Raw genomic sequence first — 11060 nt, 5'->3', positions numbered from 1 at the left:
TCCTAGAAAATATGCAAAAAATAGTCTGTGCAAATACTGCAGTAGCACAGAAAATGTTTAGCTTTGGAAAAATAATTTTGCAAATGTATCAAGAATTCTCTCAATTCACTTCTTTTCATTCTATAATCACATCACTAGAGGTTAACCTTATGTTATTTCTAGTAGAAAGAAAGCAGATTATAAAGATATCAATGATCATTGTATCAAAATCTCAAAATATTAAAATAAAATTAAAATATCCAACAGTATTACAATTAAGCATAGATTATTCTTCAAATATTAGAGAGAAAGGTTAGAAAGACTGCAAAGTCACAGAAAATTATTGATTTAAAATGCAATATGCTAATTAAATTTTATCTATACTGGTATAAAGAAAAATTATTTCTATATAGTTTTGAGTTAACAAGGATATAGATGATAAAAATAACTTAAAGAAGTAGAATGACTTCCTCTTTTACTAGAATTGTATTAGCATTGATCTAGCATTATCTGTGGAAGCAAAAGAAAAACAAATTCTTAGGGAAAGTTTAAGTGTTTTGAGAACTTTGCTGAGGTCATCAAATAGATGTGTTCAAAGAAAATTCCAAGAAATGTATGGCTAGGGAAGGTTTTTGTTAAGTCAGGTTAATTGGGTTTTTGGAATGAACAGAAGTGGGGACTTCTCTAGAGAATTCTAAGTTTCTGACTCACAACCTTAGGGACTAAAGAAGTTTATAAAAATGAATGCTAAATTAGCTTCCAAAAGAATCTGAGTCTCTTGAGTAAGTGTCAACTTTAAGACAAATCATGGGAATCTAGAGTTGCATCACTGATCTTTTTTTTTAACATGTTTTATTTCCTTCATGCCTCTTAAGAATATTCATGCACAACAGATTGCCTAATCATGGCTGCTCTTTCTCCCATTTCTTTTTAGGAAGGAGCAACTGAAGTTTAGCATCTTCTGGCCTTATTAATAAAATGCAAATGAAATTCAAAAATGAGAATTCTTTCGGTTAATAGAATGGAATGGTATGAATGACTAAAACTCAGTCAGAAGGTAAGATTAAAGAGAGAAATTTTATTTAAATTTTTTTAAAGAAAAACATCCCATCGATAAATATAAAAATATTGAGCTGAGGTGACCATTGCTCAGAGGTTTTGAAAATATGTATATATTTATTTATGTGAAAGGAAACAAATATAAAAACCCAGGCATCATCTCCAAGACCGGGATACAACTAAATTTTTTTTTATCTCAAATTTTTCCATGGGAGAGACTGTGAGGAAAAGAAAGTAGTTTGCAATGCAAAAGACCCTCATAAATAATAGACTTAGGCTTTCCTGATGGCTCAGGTGGTAAAGAATCTGCCTGCAATGCAGGAGACCCAGGTTCGATCCCTAGGTTGGGAAGATCTCTTAGAGAAGGAAATGGTCACTGCAGTATTCTTGCTTGGAGAATCCCATGGACAGAGGAGCTTGGTGGGCTACAGCTCATGGGGCTGCAAAGTCAGATAGGACTGAGCAACTAACACTTTTGCTTTCAATGGCTATGCATTTGAGTACTGAGAAGTATCGAGTCCACTAAAATTTTAAGTAAAAAGCATCTGGAGAAAGAACGCCTGGTGATTTATATATTATTTACACATAAACTATGTTCAATAAGAGATTGAGGATACATGTAATTAAAGATGTTTGTAATAAAAACAGGATTAGAACCCCCCCCCAAAAAAAGCAACAAAGGGAAGAAATAATCATGAGGGTTAGTCTGATCCTCAGAAGGCCAAAGCAAAAAAAAAAAAAAAAAAGTATTAAAAGTTTTTGAATTTTCATTTATATAATTAATCAAATTCCACTAGTGAGACCTTAATTCTCTACACTAAACCTGAGAGAAATTTTCAATATTTTTTCATATGAATTCATTATTAGAATAATGTCTTCATAAGTGGAAGATGATGAATGTCTTCAATGTTTTCAGAGGTAAATATACATTTTATGTGTGTATTTATCATATGGGTCCCTGAAAAAACTTGAGTGCATCATTTTAAATAGTGCTTTTATTTAAAAATTCATACTTATGTAAGCATTTTGACATAGCAATAAAAATAGGTGTTTGGGGACCATATAGATACAGATTTAAAATTAATTAAAACTGCATTTTGATGTTGAGCTCCTGGTTCATTTTGTATGGAAAAAACTGCATAACTGGAACACTTTCTACCTTGAAAAACAGCACAAAATAGTAGTCTGAAAATTTTTTTCATATAAAGTACATTAAATACCTATTTAAAAAATAAAGATAAGGGTTCAAATAATAATTCTGGTATTTACCAACTATAAGACATTGAAATTGTACTCGAATTTTGAAATATTAAATTAATTACTTCACTGTTAAAATATGGATAATAATTTTGAATTGTTCTGAAAGATAAATGTGAAAAAGTATTTGAAGTGCCAAATACAGACTAGGACTCACATGTTGTCAATTACTCTTCTCTTTGTGGGCTAAAATAATACACCTTTCCATATGGTATGTTAATTGAAGATCAGAGTTTATAAAACCTACAGAATAAAAGTTGGTAACTCATTTTTTCACAATATCAATTGTCTTAGTTGATCTATTTAGAAGAACTGGAGAGGATAACAGAATTATATCCTCTAGTGAGAATTTAGAGTATAGATGGTATCTGCTTTTCAATGAAAAATCTTAGAACTTTAAATATTAGATCTTCAGGTAAGCAAGTCAATAAAAGGGAAAAAAAATTAGAAAGTTAGGGATCTTTCTAGAAAATTAGAGAACTTAACTTATGTCTTCAATAAAAAAGTCACAGACTTTTCTTTAGGTCTGTTACAACAGTAAAGGAGTGCCTGAATGAAACCTCACAGCATGGAAACACAGAGGGATTACTCTAAAACAACAGGAGTTGGTTGAGAAAGATTAGAGGACAGCTAAGATTTAGGTCAGTTCAAAACCTCAACAAATAAGAATATCATCTTCTAGTGTATAGCATGTTCAAAAGCAGAGACATTACTTGCTGACTAAGGTCCGTCTAGTCAAGGCTATGGTTTTTCCTGTGGTCATGTATAGATGTGAGAGTTGGACTGTGAATAAGGCTGAGCACTGAAGAATTGATACTTTTGAACTGTGGTGTTGGAGAAGACTCTTGAGAGTCCCTTGGACTGCAAGGAGATCCAACCAATCCATTCTGAAGGCGATCAGCCCTGGGATTTCTTTGGAAGGAATGATGCTAAAGCAGAAATTCCAGTACTTTGGCCACCTCATGGGAAGAGTTGACTCAGTGGAAAAGACTCTGATGCTAGGAGGGATTGGGGGCAGGAGAAGAAGGGGACTACAGAGGATGACATGGCTGGATGGCATCATGGACTCGATGGACATGAGTCAGAGTGAACTCTGGGAGTTGGTGATGGACAGGGAAGCCTGGCTTGCTGCAATTCATGGGGTTGCAAAGAGTCAGTCACAACAAGGGACTGAACTGAACTGAACTGAGTGACAGTTCTATTCTAGGGACCATGGATCTGAAATCTCTTGTGAGATTATATTAATATGTGACTGCAGCCATGAAATTAAAAGACTCTTACTCCTTGGAGTAAAAGTTATGACCAACCTAGATAGCATATTCAAAAGCAGAGACAATTACTTTGCCAACTAAGGTCGGTCTAGTCAAGGCTATGGTTTTTCCATTGGTCCTGTATGGATGTGAGAGTTGGACTGTGAAGAAGGCTGAGTGCCGAATAATTGATGCTTTTGAACTGTGGTTTTGAAGAAGACTGTTGAGAGTCCCTTGGACTGCAAAGAGATCCAACCAGTCCATTCTGAAGGAGGTCAACCCTGGGAATTCTTTGGAAGGAATGATGCTAAAGCTGAAACTCCAGTACTTTGGCCACCTCATGCGAAGAGTTGACTCATTGGAAAAAACTCTGATGCTGGGAGGGATTGGGGACAGGAGGAGAAGTGGACGACCGAGGATGAGATGGCTGTATGGCATCACGGACTCGATGGACGTGAGTCTGAGTGAACTCCGGGAGATGGTGATGAACAGGGAGGCCTGGCGTGCTGTGATTCATGGGGTTGCAAAGAGTTGGAAAAGACTGACCGACTGAACTGAACTGAACTGAACTGAAGAACTCAAATTCTTTATCTTGGTTCACTCCAAAAATAATTAACACTGTTAATCTGCAAGACTTAGGGAGTAGGGATCATAAATGCTCCCAGTCTACCAGAAATAGTAGCTTCCTATGGATAACTAGACAAGATGCACCAGTACAACTCACCCTTAATGTTTAGTATCTAGACACATGAGACAACCACTGTAATGTTTAAATTGTTTTAGCATATTTTACTCTGAGTTAATCTTCCTAATATAATTTGACACCTACTTCAGTGTCTTTCTCTTTCTCATTACACTTTTCCTTTTGCATATTTATTTTAGAATTTAGGTAATTCAGAAATGTAGGAAAAATATATCTAAGATATCCATTAATGTTTTGATATTTCTTTTCAGTCTTTCAGTTCTGTCTAGGTTATCTTGGTTTAGATTTTGATCTTTAAAATAATGCTATAATTGTTTTGTTATCAGTCATTCTAAAATAATTTAAATGTAATTTTGGGGTTAGTGGAAATTTATCACAAATGTCATATTAACATATGAATAATGACCCAAAATAAGTGTACTATGATTATTTAACAATTCTCCTCGCATTAGACAAGAATGAAAAACTGTTTAAAAAGATCACTTCCAATATACAGATAGCATGGAAAGTGATTGTATTATAAATTACCAAGAACCTTTTAAAATCTTCATTTCCTTGTTCCCAAATTCTATAAATTCATTTTAGAGAAGTAAAGTTAAATGGGGAAAGCATTTCAGACACAATGCAATTCAATGGAGTATTTGTTAACTGTTTCTTAAAAGGTACTCTAGCATTGCAAGAGTAATGAAAACCATCTCCTCTGTATTATCTGTTATCCTTCCTCTCCACCTCCATTTGAAAGCCTTAAAGCAGATTGGTGGTCTCTCTTTAAAAAATCTGCAAGTAAAATGTTTTTTGCAGAAATTATCAAAGGGCTGCTAGGATACCTTATGTACAATACATTTATTTACTATAAGTAATTTCCAAATAGGAATCAGGATTATAAGATGTTTCTAAAAAGAGGCTGTTGAACTGATTCACATCTGTCCTCCTGAAACTGCAGTACATTCAGATCTCAGATGACTGAAATTCTGCTATCAGAATTTTATTCTCAAAGTCACTTGGTATGTGTACCGATAGTCAATCAAGCTCCAATCTTAATAACAAGTAAAGGTGTATCCTGGCCTACCCAACACTTGCTCAGTTCAGTTCAGTTCAGTTCAGTCGCTCAGTCGTGTCTGACTCTTGGCGACCCTATGAGTCGCAGCATGCCAGGCCTCCCTGTCCATCACCATCTCCCGGAGTTCACTCAGACTCATGTGCATTGAGTCAGTCAGTGATGCCATCCAGCCATCTCATCCTCTGTTGTCCCCTTCTCCTCTGCCTCCAATCGGTCCCAGCAACAGAGTCTTTTCCAATGAGTCAACTCTTTGCATGAGGTGGCCAAAGTACTGGAGTTTCAGCTTCAGCATCATTCCTTCCAAAGAAATCCCAGGGCTGATCTCCTTCAGAATGGACCAGTTGGATCTCCTTGCAAGCAAAGGGACTCTCAAGAGTCTTCTCCAAAACCACAGTTCAAAAGCATCAATTCTTTGGTGCTCAGCTTTCTTCACAGTCCAACTCTCACATCCATACATGACCACTGGAAAAACCATAGCCTTGACTAGATGGACCTTTGTTGGAAAAGTAATGTCTCTGCTTTTGAATATACTATCTAGGTTGGTCATAACTTTTCTTCCAAGGAGTAAACGTCTTTTAATTTCATGGCTGCAGTCACCATCTGCAGTGATTTTGGAGCCCAAAAAATAAAGTCTGACACTGTTTCTACTGTTTCCCCATTATTTCCCATGAAGTGGTGGGACCAGATGCCATGATCTTCATTTTCTGAATGTTGAGATTTAAATTAACTTTTTCACTGTCCACTTTCAATTTCAGCAAGAGGCTTTTTAGTTCCTCTTCACTTTCTGCCATAAGGGTTGTGTCATCTGCATATCTGAGGTTATTGATATTTCTCCCGGCAAGCTTTATTCCAGCTTGTGTTTCTTCCAGTCCAGCGTTTCTCATGATGTACTCTGCATAGAAGTTAAATAAGCAGGGTGACAATATACAGCCTTGACGTACTCCTTTTCCTATTTGGAACCAGTCTGTTGTTCCATGTCCAGTTCTAACTATTGCATCCTGACCTGCATGTAGGTTTCTCAAGAGGCAGGTCAGGTGGTCTGGTATTCCCATCTCTTTCAGAATTTTCCACAGTTTATTGTGATCCACAGAGTGAGAGGCTTTGGCATAGTCAATAAAGCAGAAATAGATGTTTTTCTAGAACTCTTTTGCTTTTTCCATGAGCCAGAGGATGTTGGCTTTGATCTCTGGTTCCTCTGCCTTTTCTAAATCCAGCTTGAACATCTGAAAGTTCGTGGTTCACATATTGCTGAAGCCTGGCTTGGAGAATTTTGACCATTACTTTACTAGCATGTGAGATGAGAGCATTCTTTGGCATTGCCTTTCTTTGGCATTGAAATGAAAACTGACATTTTCCAGTCCTGTGGCCACTGCTGAGTTTTCCAAATTTGCTGGCATATTGAGTGCAGCACCTTCACAGCATCATCTTTCAGGATTTGAAATAGCTCCACTGGAATTCCATCACCTCCACTAGCTTTGTTCATAGTGATGCTTTCTAAGGCCCATTTGACTTCACATTCCAGGATGTCTGGCTCTAGGTGAGTGATCACACCATCGTGATTATCTTGATCATGACACTTGCTACCCTTTTTGAAATGTATGCCTACAAAGTAGGGTGCAGCCTGAATTTAATGAGTGCCTCCTTTCTATGGACAGAGAAGCTGGCTGGGCCATAGTCCATGAGGTCACAAAAGAGTCAGATAAGACTTGGAGACTAAACAACAACAATCTCCTTTCTATAGTCAATAGATATGTAAATATTCTATTATTTTGAATGAATTGTTCACCAGTGTAAAACTAGTGTTTTCATAGAAAGCAGTATAACTCATTGGCAAATGACTATCACAGAAATAGCTAGTCCTATACTGGAAACATAACTACTTTTTGAAAACCCTAAGTAAAAACCCATCTATTCAATCAACTTTTTTTCTCTAAGAATATTCTTTAATCTAGGTAGAATATCTTGAGAATGATGAAGTGTTTTCAAAATTATACCCAGTTTTACTTAGTTGTTATAGGGGAAAATATCATATACTAATATCTGCTCTTTAGATTTTTTCAAATTAAAGTAATTTTCTCTACACTCTATAGCACACAACTCTGACCTTGTTCAGTTCAGTTCAGTCTCTCAGTCATGTCCAACTCTTTGGAGCACCGTGGACAGTAACACGCCAGGCTTCCCTGTCCTTCACCATCTCCCAGTACTTGCTCAAACTCATGCCTATTGAGTTCATGATTCCATCCAACTATCCCATCCTCTGACGTCCCATTCTCCTCCTGCCTTCAATCTTTCCCAGAATCAGTCTTTTGAAATGAGTCAGTTCTTTCCATCAGGTGGCCACACTATTGGAGTTTCAGCTTCAGCATCAGTCCTTCCAATGAATATTCAGAACTCATTTCCTTTAGGATGGAATGGTTTGGTCTCCTTGCTGTCCAAGGGCCTCTCAAGTGCCTTCTCCAACACTACAGTGCAAAAGCATCACTTCTTTAGCACTCAGCGTTCTTTATAGTTCAACTCTCATATCCATACATGACTACTGGAAAAACCATAGCTTTGACTAGACAGACCTTTGTTGGCAAAGTACTATCTCTGCTCTTTAATATGCTGTCTAGGTTGGTATATCTTTTCCTCCAAGGAGCAAGCATCTTTTAATTTCATGGCTGCAGTCACCATGTGCAGTGATTTTAGAGCTCAAGTAAATAAAGTCTGTCACTGTTTCCATTGTTTCCATTGTTTGCCATGAAGTTATGGGTTCGGATGCCATGATCTTAGTTTTCTGAATGTTGAGCTTTAAGCCAACTTTTTCACTCTCCTCTTTCATTTTCATCAAGAGGCTCTTTAGTTCTTCTTCACTTTCTGCCATAAGGGTGGTGTCATCTGCATATCTGAGGTTATTGATATTTCTCCTGGCACTCTTGATTCCAGCTTGTGCTTCTTCCAGTCTGACATTTTGCATCATGTACTCTGCATATAAGTTAAATAAGCAGGGTGACAATATACAGCCTTGACATACACCTTTTCCTATTTGAAACCAGTTTGCTTTTCCATGTCTGGTTCTGATTGTTGCTTCTTAAGCTGCATACAGATTTCTCAGGAGGCAGGTAAGGTGGTCTGGTACAATCTCAACTTCCTTTCTTGGAAAATATTGAGCTTAATTGCAAATTCAGCAAATGGAAAAGGAATGACTTTCATATGGACAGAAATAAAGGGCAAACTGTTCTATGTGTGATTTTGTTGTTTGTATATCTAAAAACTAAGAAATCCAAAACAAATTGCACTACACTTACACAGAAGTCTCACCAAAATGTTTAGTTTTGTATTGTCTGCTGTTCAATTTCAATCCTATATAGAACTGAAACCGCAATGGCAAGTTCCAAACATATCAAAGAGAGATGATTTAAAAGGCCTTGCTATTCATGTGCTTATACACAAGCAACATCAACATCTGAAAGCATGTTAATGAATACAGATCTTAAAACCCACTTCAGATCCACTGATTGAGAGTCTTTTACAAAAGTTTCCCATGTGATTCATCTGTATACTAAAATTTGGAGGGTGTTTTCTTCCTCAGCTATACAATAGAATCATCTGGAGAGCATTATTCTAAAAGATGCCTTAGACACTCCCACTCAGACAACTTTTGTAATTTTGAGGGCAATAACCAAGTAATTTAAAAAGGGGGATGTAAAGTCAGAAAATGTAGAACTGAATAGTAGTCTGTTTACCTACTGTGTTTTAAAATACTTCTTACCGTTATGAACTTTCTCTCTCTCAGAGAATTATAGTGATGATAAAATAAGTATGAGGAAAATTTTCATAAATTGTAAAACCCTAAACCCATGTTATTGTTAATGACTGGCATGATATAAAATCATAAATCAATATTTTTAAGAAGTTAAGCATGTTATTTCCAAAATGATGATATTCAAAGTAAGTCTGAATCAAGAATAACAAGTATTTATTAAATAGTTCTTCCCTGACTCAGAATTTGGGCATCATAATGTCAGAAATGGAATATTCAGTTTGTATTTTTAATAAACTACCAACATAATTATTGTCTTTCTTCTATTCCCTGACACATGAGCTAAAAGAAAAATTTGAAAATCTAAACTCACAACTGTAAACCCAGCCGGCTAATACTGACCTGTTGCCCTTCCTCCAATATTCTCTTACTTCATATTATAATACTGTATAGACTCCTTAAACCGGCATCTCTTCTGGATTACTCCAGGTATGAAAATATGAAATGGAAAGGACCAATTGGACAGACATTGAGTTCATTCTACAGGGACTTTCGAAGTATCCAAGAGCAGAAAAACTCCTTTTTGTGATGTGTTTGTTGATGTACCTGGTGATTCTCCTGGGGAACAGCACTTTGATCATCCTCACTCTCCTGGATTCCCACCTTCACACCCCTATGTATTTCTTCCTCTGTAATCTTTCCTTCCTTGACATTTGGTACACATCTTCCTTTATCCCCTCAATGCTGATACACTTTCTATCGGAGAAAAAAACTATCTCCTTCACTAGATGTGCTGTTCAGATGTCTGTCTCTTACACTATGGGGTCGAAAGAGTGTGTACTTCTAGCAGTGATGGCATATGACCGTTACATAGCCATCTGCAACCCTCTGAGATACCCTATCATCGTGAACAGGCACTTTGTATTCAGATGGCAGCTCTCTCCTGGGGACTGGGCTTTTTCAATTCATTGACAGAAACAATTCTTGCAGTACAGTTGCCCTTCTGTGGAAAAAATGTCATCAATCATTTTGTTTGTGAAATATTGGCTTTTGTCAAGCTAGCTTGCACAGATATATCCTTGAATGAGATTACTATCATGTTGGGCAATGTAATATTTTTATTTGTTCCATTACTGTTGATTTGTATCTCCTACATTTTCATCCTTTCTACTGTACTAAGAATCAATTCAGCTGAAGGAAGAAAAAAGGCTTTTCCACCTGCTCAGCCCACATAATGGTGGTGACTGTGTTTTATGGGACAATCCTGTTCATGTATATGAAGCCAAAGTCCAAAGATGCTGCTTTTGACAAACTGATTGCCCTGTTCTATGGAGTAGTCACACCGATGCTCAATCCTATCATCTATAGCCTGAGGAATACAGAAGTGCACGGCGCTATGAGAAAACTGACAGCTAGACTGGTTCTGGAGGAAAGAATGAGAAATTTGCATCTTTGAATTTATGCACAAAATGAGCTCATATATTGGATGCAAGGTTTTCAGTATAAGCAGAACAAAGGAAATAAAGGCTATATGTAAAATCACAGAATTTAAGAGTTGGGCTGCTTTATTGACTATGCCAAAGCCTTTGACTGTGTGGATCACAAGAAACTGTGGAAAATTCTGAAAGAGATGGGAATACCAGACCACCTATCCTGCCTCTTGAGAAATCTGGATGCAGGTCAGGAAGCAACAGTTAGAACTGGACATGGAACAACAGACTGGTTCCAAATAGGAAAAGGAGTACGTCAAGACTGTATATTGTCACCCTGCTTATTTAACTTCTATGCAGAGTACATCATGAGAAATGCTGGACTGGAAAAAACACAAGCTGGAATCAAGATTGCTGGGAGAAATATCAATAACCTCAGATATGCAGATGACACCACCCTTATGGCAGAAATTGAAGAGGAAATAAAAAGGCTCTTGATGAAAGTGAAAGAGTAGAGCAAAAAAGTTGGCTTAAAACTCAACATTCAGAAAACAAAGATCATGGCATCCGGTTCCATCAC

General features: G+C 36.8%; 1 pseudogene; it reads left to right on the top strand.

Moving 5' to 3' along the window:
- The first annotated feature begins 9554 nt into the window (after window positions 1-9554).
- Window positions 9555-10506, top strand: LOC120860285 (annotated as a pseudogene).
- The last annotated feature ends 554 nt before the right edge of the window (window positions 10507-11060 follow it).

This window comes from Oryx dammah, unplaced genomic scaffold, assembly GCF_014754425.2.
Source record: "Oryx dammah isolate SB20612 unplaced genomic scaffold, SCBI_Odam_1.1 HiC_scaffold_11053, whole genome shotgun sequence".
In the NCBI taxonomy this organism is placed as follows: domain Eukaryota; kingdom Metazoa; phylum Chordata; class Mammalia; order Artiodactyla; family Bovidae; genus Oryx; species Oryx dammah.
The sequence above is the reverse complement of the archived record's forward strand: the minus strand, read 5'-3'. Positions and strand labels throughout refer to the sequence as shown.